The sequence below is a fragment of the Cavia porcellus genome, unplaced genomic scaffold, assembly GCF_034190915.1.
Source record: "Cavia porcellus strain 051 isolate PalLab524CR breed Dunkin Hartley unplaced genomic scaffold, mCavPor4.1 scaffold_18, whole genome shotgun sequence".
Classification (NCBI taxonomy): Eukaryota; Metazoa; Chordata; class Mammalia; order Rodentia; family Caviidae; genus Cavia; species Cavia porcellus.
The window spans coordinates 58,788,230-58,800,317 of NW_026947501.1; positions in this window are offsets into that span (position 1 = coordinate 58,788,230).

The window sequence follows — 12,088 nt, forward strand, 5'->3', positions numbered from 1 at the left end:
AAGATACTACATCTATGAAAAGTGTCCCTGTAGTTATTAATGCCTTAGTTTGTTTGTAGTGACCAACTATTATTCCATAAGACTCATGTGGCTTTTCTGTGACTTATCTGAACAGGCCAAGAATACCAGGTAACCCTTACTATACAATCTTTCTAGCATTTTGTGGTGTTACTGCACTGCTCTCTGAGATAAACAAGTACTTTTGATTTAATATCATGGCAGCAGATTCAGTTTTAGATTTTATTTACTCTCTCTCTTAAATAATAAGCCACATAAAACCTATAGGATAAGTCATTTATCCCATTACACTCACTTTGAGTTGAATTTAGATGAAGACTCCACCTATAGCTTCATTCCCATAAATCTATTAGTAGACCTGCATGGCACTTAGAGTATTTAGTAATGAACAACAATTTAAAGGCTTGTAAATAATAATCCTCCAGATTCCCTGGGTATTTCTCTCCAATCAGTGCACAATCATCTTGATAAGGTAAATGAATGGCTATGAGTTACAGGAAAAAACGTCTTCAGAATACACAAAGTATTCACCAATGGCTGTGTTGCAAATCCTTTCTCTGCAGGAAGCATCTTCCCTTGCAGTCAAAGGGCTCTGGGCCCTGTGTGTTGACTTAGGTATTGGAACCTGGTTTAGAGATTTGAGTTCTCATTGCTGATGACTTGAAACAGAGTTTTAACCCTAGATCTAGGACTTTTATACTTTTATATATTAAACCATAACTCAAAAGATTGCTCATCTATTTCCTTCTGAGAGATCTAAGGGTCAGTAAGCTACTGAATCAGGGTAAAATAGGTCAGAACACTGGTTCCCAGTTCAGCTTCTGCTATACAAATGTAATTTTAGACACTTTTTTATGGTTAACCCCCTTGTTCTAGTCTCTGCAATCTTAACTATTTTAAAAATATTTTTGTTGAAATATGGGGACCATTCCTACTGCAGCATCTCCTACCATCAGTCATGTTTGGCCTTTGTATGACATTTAAAATTGAAAATTTTCAAAATTGTTTTGGTATGTCAAGTGTTTTCAGTAGCCTTTTCAGTATAATAGGTAGCAAGTACCTGAGCAGAAATCTACTTTAGTATTCTCATCTCTCTAAAACTAAATCTACTTCAGTATTCTCATCTTTCTAAACCTTCAGATTTCTCCTTCATTGGCAATGTTTATTAACCATAGAAGTACATTAGAATCACCTGGGGGAGCTTCAAAAGCCAAGGACCTGCAACATCACATGAATGACAGAAGCAGACTCTCAGTAAGTGGGCCCTAGATGTTGATGTTTTACAGAGCTTCCTTGGTGATTCTGATGTACAGTCAAAGTTACTCATCAATGTATAATAATACATTAACTGTAGGCAATCACTGAGTCCAGACTTATAAGCTACTCTTTTGCACATTAGCACCATTTCTTAGGCACTTAAGCCCCTTCATTACTTTCCAAAGAACAGATGAGTATATCTGGAATTTAAGGGTTCAGAATTATTGTCCTTTCTCCTGTATGTCAAATGTCTTATGATTCTCTTTTCTCATCAGTATCTTTACCTTGTCATGAGACAACTGATACGTTTCATTTAGTTTTCTTTAACAGCTGTGCAGTTACATTTAGTCCTTGGACTTGATTTTTTCCATTCATGTCTTCCCTGTTGCTACTGGAGACAAGGAACTCTTAGAGTTTCCATAGAAGCGTTCTGACTTTTCATTCATATTCTGAGGCAGAGCTTCACCTTTTTTCTCACCTTATAGTCTCTAGAATAACCACTGTTGCCATAGTGACTAAGTGTCACAGCCACTTGATTTCCCAATGCCTTCATTCCATCTGGACTTCGTCTTATGCCACCACCAGTGATTATTGGACTAATCATGGTGTCACAACATGCCAGAGATTATACGTGCCATTTCTAGAAAAAAAAAAAAGCTATCTGTAAATGACTCAAATATTGTCACTACCCAATCTCAAAACCTATTTTAAGGATGTTTCTGGGGACCACTTCTTCTGTCAATTACTGAATCACTCTCAGGATCCTGACAGGAAACAGATTGTACACTCAAATGGACCAATTAAAAAACATTTGTTAAAAAAACCTATTTACAAAGGTGTGAACTTTGATAAGAGAAACCTAAAAGAGGAGGGAAAGCACCTTGTGATCACGAGCTGCTAGGAGCCTTTATCATCCCTGAGCATGAACTTCACACTCCTTTCAGACTCTGATCTTCCTGTACCTCACGTGGGACAGCCTAAAGAGAAGTGTCCTGCACAGAGGTCAAAAGATACTCGATGCATCCCCAAAATAAATAGCCTCATTTGGATGTATAGAGAAGGGGAGAAGATGCAGGGTTCTCAAATGGAAAAAGTCAAAGAGAATGTCCAGGCTAGAAACCAACCTTGAGCTTCAGCATGAATGCAACCTTTTATTTTATATCTAAAATTGGACATCATTAAGATATTTTATACCTAACATATTGAAAAACATTGTCATCCATCCAAATCCACTTTGTGTTCTTAAAATCTAAGTGTACCTGATAGCAAGAAAACTAAAATAATCCTCACACAACTCTTCCGTTTTTCTTCTAATTCACCTCCAATTTTTTGAATAACAATCCAGATATTTTATACATTTATTTCCTTATTTATTACTATTTTAAAACATCCAAGATATCACTACTTTTTTCTGTCGTGGATACAAATATATTTATTATTACTTAAAATCATTGTAGAGATTTATTTTGATATATATCATAGATGAAGAACACTATGTAAGTTCCAAATGTGCAACTCAATGAACAGTAAAGTGGACACTCATGGAATCCTACTTGGTCAGTAGAGCTACATTACTGGCCATGTAATTTGTTTTAACACCAAATGTGCATGTACAGCAATAGTTTGTCTTTGTAGATTAGGAGGAATTCCAGTAGAATGAATTGTTGTAAAAATCTTTGGTAGCAAAAATGAGAGAAAGTATATATTTTAACCTGCACATGCTGAAGTCTGCCAAATTGGGATATATGTTATATCATTTGCCATAGCTCTTTTGCCTAAAGGCCAAAGGGATCACAGTTTTCTGATGGAAATGATGCATGTAAAGTTTGTCATGCTGGACAAGATTACTCAATATGGTGTGCCTGTGATCTGGAAAGTTTAAAGCTAGAGAAAAGGACTCAAACATTCTGGTAGAAATTAGAATGAATTAGAATTAGATTTTGAAAAATCTAAATAGTAAGTCTACCAGCATGATGATTTCCTTCTGCAACTGACCCAGGAAGACTGGAGCATGAGTGTGTATGACCTACATATAAATAGGAGTCCTCTTCCTAATGGCTTCGTGCAATCACAAAACCAAATTAAACAGCGGGGAATCTACGGTGATTTTTATAGTGGTTGTCTTCCAGTGATTAGTGACACATAGGCAGAATCACATAAAATGCTAACAGGTTTTGCTGAAGTACGTTATAATATGGTAATTACAGCAACTAATTCTGATGTTTGAGCTGAAAATCCAGGACTAGAAATTTTCTGGTGATTTTGCATAGTCCAATAAGCAGCAAAACCATGAGAAAATCCATCTATAAAATAAGTTGAGATATTCATAAGAGGAGGTAAGATAAATGAATAATGACAATATAGCTGTACAAACTTATCAGAAGGATAATGATTATCAACTACCCTCTGATACAATCTGCAAAGGCTACTTGCCAGGCTAAGGAAGTTTATGATAAATGAGTATGCTGTGCAAGATTATTAGGAAGTACCATCTGATCACGATCAAATACTAAAAGCTGCTTGCTGAGTTAGTTTAGCCATTTGATCTGTATATGTCCGAAGACTTTTCATAAGCTGTTTAGAGATAAAGCCATTCAATAGGTTGATATTTATTATTCACTACTTGACCAAAAAAGTCTGGTAGGAGAGTGAGGAATGGGCAATATGTTCAGCATAAGAGGCACAGTCAGACTAATTTGAGACACCTGACTGTTTGCTGAAGTAGTAAAAGAGCAATCAATCCTTAAGATCAATAACTGTCATCATGTGTGACATCGTGTGTAATTTAAATTCTCTATTCTTTTAGCCTATCCCTGCCTCACAAATTGACCAAGATCCCTACAATAAATGACTGAAAGACTCCTTCAGAGTTACCAGGGCCTACATAGGGCAGAGGCACAGGACTCTGCATGACCTGTCTGGGTGACCCCAACCCCGCCGAGGAGGTGGCTGCTGCTCAGATGGCCCATGCTAACGGCCACTAGGATGAAGGCACTAGCAAAATACCTGCACCTGTGTCCAGGAGCCAGACAAAACATTCTCCTTTAATCTTAAGAGTGTAATGCACTAGTGGTCTGTGATATCGTGAGTGAAAGATGCCTCCTTATGGGGATGATACTAAATCTTTTAGCTTATTGGCTAGTAGTTTTGTTTCTGAGAAGTGACATAATAAATTTGAAGGTTTTGCTCCTTACTGTCAAACATATATGAAACAATGCACCATATGTAGTGAGTCTATCATGGTAACTAAACTGGAAGATAAAAATAATGTGATTTTAGATTCTCCCTCAATTGGAACATTAATTCCTTCATTTTCATATCCTACAATGTTGCTTTTAAGATTTTCTTAATATGTTCATAAAGCCTAGCATGCATCTGACCCTGTAATCCTAAATTTGATATATATTTAAGAGACATAATTCCTCTAGAAATTCTGGTTATTTTTACAAAAGTTACTTTTGCCTCATGGACAGGATTCATCTAGTTAGTTCTAATTGTCTCTCTTTGAGTCTTGCTGGCACTGTTTTCTTAGTACAAGTGCCTTTAATGCCTTCAATGACTTCAGAGTCCCCTACCACTTGGCTTCAGAAATCCCTGGATTTTCTCCCTCTGTAATACTTTCTGAGTTTGTAGTGATATATTTTCCTGATAGTTTATTTATCTTTATAGTTTGGGGATCAAACCTAGGGAATGTAGTTATATTCCCATAGTCTTTTAAAAAATTTTTATAATTTTAAAATAAGATTTTGATAAGTTGCCTAGACTGGTCTCAAACTTTCGGTTCTCCTGTCTCAGCCTTCTGAATATCTGGGATTACAGATATTCTTAATAATTTCAAAAGGTGAAGTCACTGATGATTCTGCTCAATAATGTATTATTATGAATCCCTAACATGGTAGCTCATACAAAGAGCTAAGTATATAACGATTTATGAATGAATGTAAAGATGCATTTTCAATTATATAAAGTGCAGCTGAGTAAAGCGTGTCACTCTTTAAAAAAAAGACAAAGGCTGACATGAAGATGTTGGCTTTATTTTAATTGCAATAGAGACAGAGATTTGAGGGAAAGAGCTGACATGCTTTGATTTGTGTTGCAAAGGTATACCTCTTGTGATTGGGTAAATCATAGGTTGTAGATGGGTAAGGAAGTATATGGTTCAATTTAGAGACTATTAATGCAATCAAAGTAGGAGGTCATTATCTTAGCAAATAACAAATTTGTCTAGGGTGCTGTTGGAAGAAGTGTGGAAATGGGATGCGTATACTGGAAGTAGAGTTCAGAAGGACTTGCTGACAGGAAATAAGGATTGTGTGGAGGTGAAAAGTTAAGGATGATTTGAGATTTCTCCTAATAGACTAAGAAATGAAATTGATGACATTGAAATAGTAATATGATACAAAAGGGAGGCTTTGGAGAGTTGATCAGGAGCCTAGTTTTAAATGTGATGATTTTGGGATGATATTAGTTGAGGTCAAGTGTAGCTTTTGAATGTATTAAATAACTTATAAGGTAGAATTTCATCAAACTAAAACTTGTGAGTTCTTAGTATTTAAATGTTTTGTAAAATCACAAATCAGGATAGGTTCTCTTAGACTATGAATATATACAGAAAAGAGGGAAAGAGTAAGAACCAAAACTAGGAAATTCAAGACAGTAAGAGGTGAGTTTGATGAAAACAAAGAGACAAAGAAGACTGTAAAGGAGTGTCTTATAGTGTGGAAGAACAAAGATGTGTGATGTTTCAGTTCTAGAGTGGTAGCAGTCACCTGGGCCAAATATTTCTAATATATCAAATAAGACAAGGATTGGAAATTGATGGTTGGACTTAGCAAACATGTATGTTATTGACAATAATGAATAAATTATTTCAGAATTGTGTGAATAACAGCATATGGGTGGGGACTCTCCAGGCACAATGGGAAGAGACAATCAGACAATTGTATATCACAGTTTTAAGGGTTTTGTTTTTGCAACAAGTAGTCTTTTAGAAAAAGATGGTCCATGAACCATACCTTATGCTATGGAATAATGAAGTGGAAAATATGAAAATTCTCTAGAGAGGTGAATAGTGGAACATGGTCCTTGAGCAGGCAGGAGACAGTGCAATGTATTCAATCAGTTATCCTTAGAAAATCGTCTGCAGAGTTACTGGGTGATACTCAACAAGGAGGAGGCAGATTGCATGGGTACAGACATAGGTAGGTGAGTACGTGTGTGGCAGACAGCCTGGGAAGTTTATCCTAGTTATTGCTGTGTTTGTATGCCCTTTTGAGAGCATGGACGCTGAGTGAAAATGAGGATAGGGCAGTACAGACTGGAAGCTGGAGGGAGGAGAAAGAAGAATGCTGTCTACTAGTAAGAGTAAAAGTTTCATAGGCCATCTACAGGGATCCTCCTAACTGTAAATAACTAGTAACCATAAATAGGTCAAAGAGCACAGTTGTGTTTCCCTCCAGGCACTTTGAGGAAAATTCTGGGACAAAGTGGATGCAAAGTTGAATTTATTCATCAGTGGATATTTCCAGGTAAGAATATACAAATTCATGGAGAAAGTTATGCACATGCAAATAAATAATTTTAATAGTAGTCAATGCCAGATGCCCTGGTTACTCTTCTCTCATTGCTGAGACAAAATACCCACTACCCAACATTGAGGAATAAAGGTTTATTTGGCTCACAGTTTGTGAAGGATTCAGTCTACATTCAGCTGGCTCCAAGGCAGGGTGGTACGTGGCACAAGCGCAACAACAGAAGACAACAAAAGTTACTAGAGAAAAGGCAGGAGGGAAGCAAGCCTAATTTCCTCTCTTGTATTATAAGCAGACTAGTACCCTCTAGGGTGAATACAGCGCTCACACCATCTCTGAGCCCTCTCTTAGGCTCAGGATGTTGCCAAACTGAGGACCTTGGTCCCCTGCTGAGTTGCTTAGTTAAACTTTTAAACTTCTCAAATTGATACAATATATCAATGGTTACCATTCACCACTTGGCAAATTGGCAGTCAGATACATTTCTTTAAACCAGTTTCCAGACACAAACACATGCTTCTTCTTGCCATTTCAAAACTTGAAAACTTACACAGGTTTAGCAACCCGTAAGAATGAGAATTAAGTCTAGCAACATTATATTACACTAGAATCATAACATATTATCCCTGATCTCCCATGTACATTCATGTACATTCCTTTATAGAAAAGGCATTTAGTTCATCTCTAAGAGTTGCCAAAGTGCTAGCAGTTTCAGCATTGCTGAAAAGTCCAAGTCCTAACTTTCCTCTTTGATTTAAGGCAAATTCTTGGCTTCAAGCTCCTGTACAAATGAAAACAAAGTTAAATACTTCCAACATGCAATGGCACAAGATAAATGTTTTCATTCCAAAAGTTACTAACAGGGGAATACAAAGGATTGGGACCAAAGCAAGTCCAAAATCCAGCATGGCTAATAATAAATCCTGCAGTTCCATTTCCATTATCTTTAGCAATCTGTGGCAAATTGGGATGGATTGCCTGGATTGCTGGATACTGCGAATCCAATTCTGAGGAAAAAAATTTCTATACTGCTGCCATTCTGGAACCTAGTGCTCTGCAGATTTCTCCTCAAAGCAAAGTCTTTCACTTTTGCGATTTTGAGGCTGAAAGGGTGGAGACTTTTCTGTCATGACTACAGGCCATATTTTCTATTTTCCTGTTGCTTCTTAGAAATTGAGATCTCCTCTACTCTATTTTTGTAGTTTACAGCTTTACTGAAGCTTCCATTCTAGCCAAAATCACATTTTAAATAATTTCTCTGGGCTCTTCACTCTTGATTTTCAACAAAAATCTGGATAAAATCTCCCCAACATAGCCATGCTACAGCCTCAACATTCAACTGTCTTGAAGTTTCTTCCACCAGGTTAATTAATCCACTCTCCTTAGTCTCAGGCAAAATCTCTGGATGTAACCAAAAGGCTGTGCTTTTTCTGCCAAGTCATAACACATTTCACTTGAAGTCTACCAACCAATGCGATCTTTGTTCCCAGTAGAAAATTCCTGAACCTGGTCTTTACTGGCTGAATGTCTATTACATTTCTAGTCTTCTGAGCTCTGAACAGAGTTTCCCATATGGAATAGCCTAAGGCATTCCAGCACCACTCTTTAAAGTAACATCTTTGAATCTTTTCAAATTCTTCCTACAAGCCTTTCTCAAAGACTTCTGAACCACATGGTGAGGTAAAGTCACAGCAAGACCCCACTTTCCAGGTACCAAATTCTATCTTGGTTACTTTTATCTGTTTGCTAAGACAAAATACTGGATACCTAAAATTAAGAAAGAGAGTTTATTTAGCTCACAATTTGTGGAAGTTTCAGTCCATAATCACATAGCTCCAGGGCAAGGTTGAACAGGAACAACAGTTCAAGGCAGCAGAAGACAGAAAAAAGCAGCAAGAGTGAAAGGTGGGGGTGCCAGGCTGTGGGGTAAAGCAAACCTCTTTTCTTCCCTTATATGGTAAGCAGATTACCACTTCCTAGAGCAGGTGTTGTATTCCTATCTCTTTCTGTCCTCCTCTTGCTCAGGATGCAGATGTTTACAAAGTAAGGACTCTGGCCCTCTGGTGGGTTGCTTAGTTAAACTTCTAGACTTCTCAAATTGACACAGTGTAACAACAATCATACCAGACAAATTCAGTGAAGGGAAGTCAAGGGTCTATTGCTTTTATGGAAGAAACAGATGTTGCTGAAAAGAACAACAGAGATTTCTACTATATAATTGATAGTTAGTGAGCTTTGTACCCAGGATATGGTATGGTAGTAAAATATGGTAGTGGATTGATCATGTCTACATCATCTCTATATACACTGTATTCGCTGTATCTATATCTATATGTAATCTCCATATTGTGTTAAACCTAATGGTTTAATATCTTTTTTTTATTTTTATTTTTTTTAATTTTGTTTAAAAGGAAAAAGAGAAAAAACAAAACAAAACAAAGCGGTGTAAGGGTACAAGTAATACAGAACTACAAAAAAACAAAAAACAAAAAACAAAAAACAAACCAAAAAATAAAAACCCAAAAAAACAAAACAGTAAGAAATCACCAGTTAATAGATTACACATTATCATCTTAGAGATAGTTGCTCAAATCACAGTATCAAAGCATACAAAGTGGACATTCAAACAGTGAGACTGCAAACAGTTGTATTCAATGATCCAACCAAAAACATTAATATGGTCAGCTATTTAGCACCCCTAAACACACTTGCTGTTGTATCCTTTAGAGCTCTTTTTTTCCCCTCTCTTTTTTACAACAAAATTTACACATTTTGGGTTTTATTACTCCTTAGTTCTTATTACTTTTTTTTGGGGGGGGAGAGAATAAAGTCAAATATGGCAAAACAAAGCTGTCAGTCAAAACCAAGAATAGACATAGCACATGATGTAAAACAGAGTACAAGGTTATCAACAATGGTTATCAACAATGTCTCTTGTTTCCTTAAAAAGAATTGTCTATCTCATTAGATATTATGAAGTTGAACAAAATAGTAGAGAACAAAACCAATAAAACTTAAGCATTGTAAACATTACAGGACTTCCAAAGGAGACAATAGTCAAACCAGAATGGGCATCTTAGTGAATCTTATTGCCTTCAAAGTAGTTGCCTATACCCTCAAACTTGATACTATCATACAGAATGGAACAGAGTCTAATCAGTCAAAACAAGATAGTGGCAGTATTACAGGACTTCAAAACAAGTTAATAGGAAATCAAAAAAGTTACTATTATATATCCTGCTAATTTTTTAAATTTTTCCCCTTAATTAAAAAAACCATAAGAAATAACTAAATTTTTTTAATGAATAAGGGAGAGATTGAGATAGAACAGGACATAACAATATAACAATACAGGTCAAAGCATGACTGTTTCAGCAACCTAGTGCTTCACCACCAAATAACCCGACTTAATAGTAGTTACCATAGTGTCTGTCTTTTTCCTTGAAATATTTGAATAAAACTTCATATACTATAGCTTCAAATATTTCCATATCAAGAAGCCCAGAATAAAGCCTTTCCAATTAATAAGTGAAAACTTTATAAGGCTTCAAGGCCACATAATTGGGAATCATGATTATCACATATTTTTATATATTTGAATCATTACTTACATTAGGGAAACTATTCAGTATTCACACGTGCGAGATTGATTTATTTCACTTATGAGTATGGTCTCAAGCTGAGCCCATTTATTGATAAATATCTCAATGTGATCCTTCTTTATAGCTGAGTAATACTCCATTGTATAGAAATACCACAGCTTTTTTATCCATTCCTCAGTTGATGGACATTTGGGTTGTTTCTAAGATCTGGCAATTACAAATTGTGCTGCTATAAACATAAGTGCATATATATCACTGTGGTATGATGCTGTCAATTCTTCTGGGAATATGCCTAGAAGTGGAATAGCTGGAATAAATGGGACTTCCAATCCCAGCTTTTTGAGAAATCTCCAGACTGACCTCCACAAAGGCTGTACCAGTCTACACTCCCACCAACAGTGTAGGAGAGTTCCTTTTTCCCCACAGCCTCTCCAGCCTTTGTTGTTGTTGATTTTCTTGATCCTGGCCATTCTTTCAGGAGTGAGATGATATCTCAGTGTGGTTTTAATTTGCATTTCTCTAATGACCAATGATGATGAACATTTTTTCATGTATTTATTTGCCATTTGCATTTCTTCATCTGAGAAGTGCGTATTCATCTCAGATGCCCATTTTTGGATTGGATCTTTTAATTTTTGGGGTCTGAGTTTTTTTAAATTCTTTATATGTTTTAGACAAGAGTCCCTTGTCTGAGAGAGAGTTCACTAAAATCTTTTCCCAGTTTGTGGGTTTTCTTTTCACTATGCTTGAGATTTCTTTTGACATGCAGAAACTTTTTAATAAGAAGAGGTCCCAGTTATTGATTCTGGGAAGTATTTCCTGTGCGGTTTGAATCCTGTTCATGAATTCTCTACCTACTCCTATGTTTTCAAGGTTTCTACCCAATTTGTCTTCCAATTGATTTAGTGTTTCTGTCTTAATATTCAGATCTTTGACCCATTTAGATTTTAATTTAGTACATGGTGATAGACATGGGTCTAGCTTTAGTTTTCGGCAAATGGAGAGCCAGTTTTTCCAGCACCATTTATTAAAGAGACTGTCATTCTTCCAGTAAACCTGCTTGGCTCCTTTATCAAAGATAAGTTGGTTGAGTGTGTTTGTAGTTGTGATTGTATCTTCTAATCTATTCCGTTGATCTTTGGCTCTGTTTTGATTCCAATACCATGTTGATTTTACTGGTTTAATATCTTAAACATAAGGAATAGTCTAAGTTTTCGTTTGCTTGTTCGCTTATTCATTCAAAATCTTGGCAGGGTGAATCACACGGATGTAGAAATTACCTGTGTGTTTAACTAAAACTGGTGCTTGTAAGCACTTTCTTTTGCAAAAGATGGCACTACATTGTGAGAGTTTTCAATAAATCAAGACTGAATGGATTTCATGAATTTTATCTGAAACAGTAGAAATATGATTAATTTTAAGAGAACATGGTTGAAACAGTTATATGTTGATAGCAAAGTCCAGAATAACTGATGTGATAAGAATCAGATTCAGAAGAATAAGAAATTTCTTCACTGGGAAAGATGTCATTAATCAGCAAAATGAAAGAACATGAAACTTGCTAAGAAATTGAACAGTTTTATGAATAATCTTGCTTTAGGCTGATTAAATTTGTATTGGACTAAACAACCTAAAGATTGTAACAGTTATAATAATTTGGCCTGTTTATTATTTTCCCCA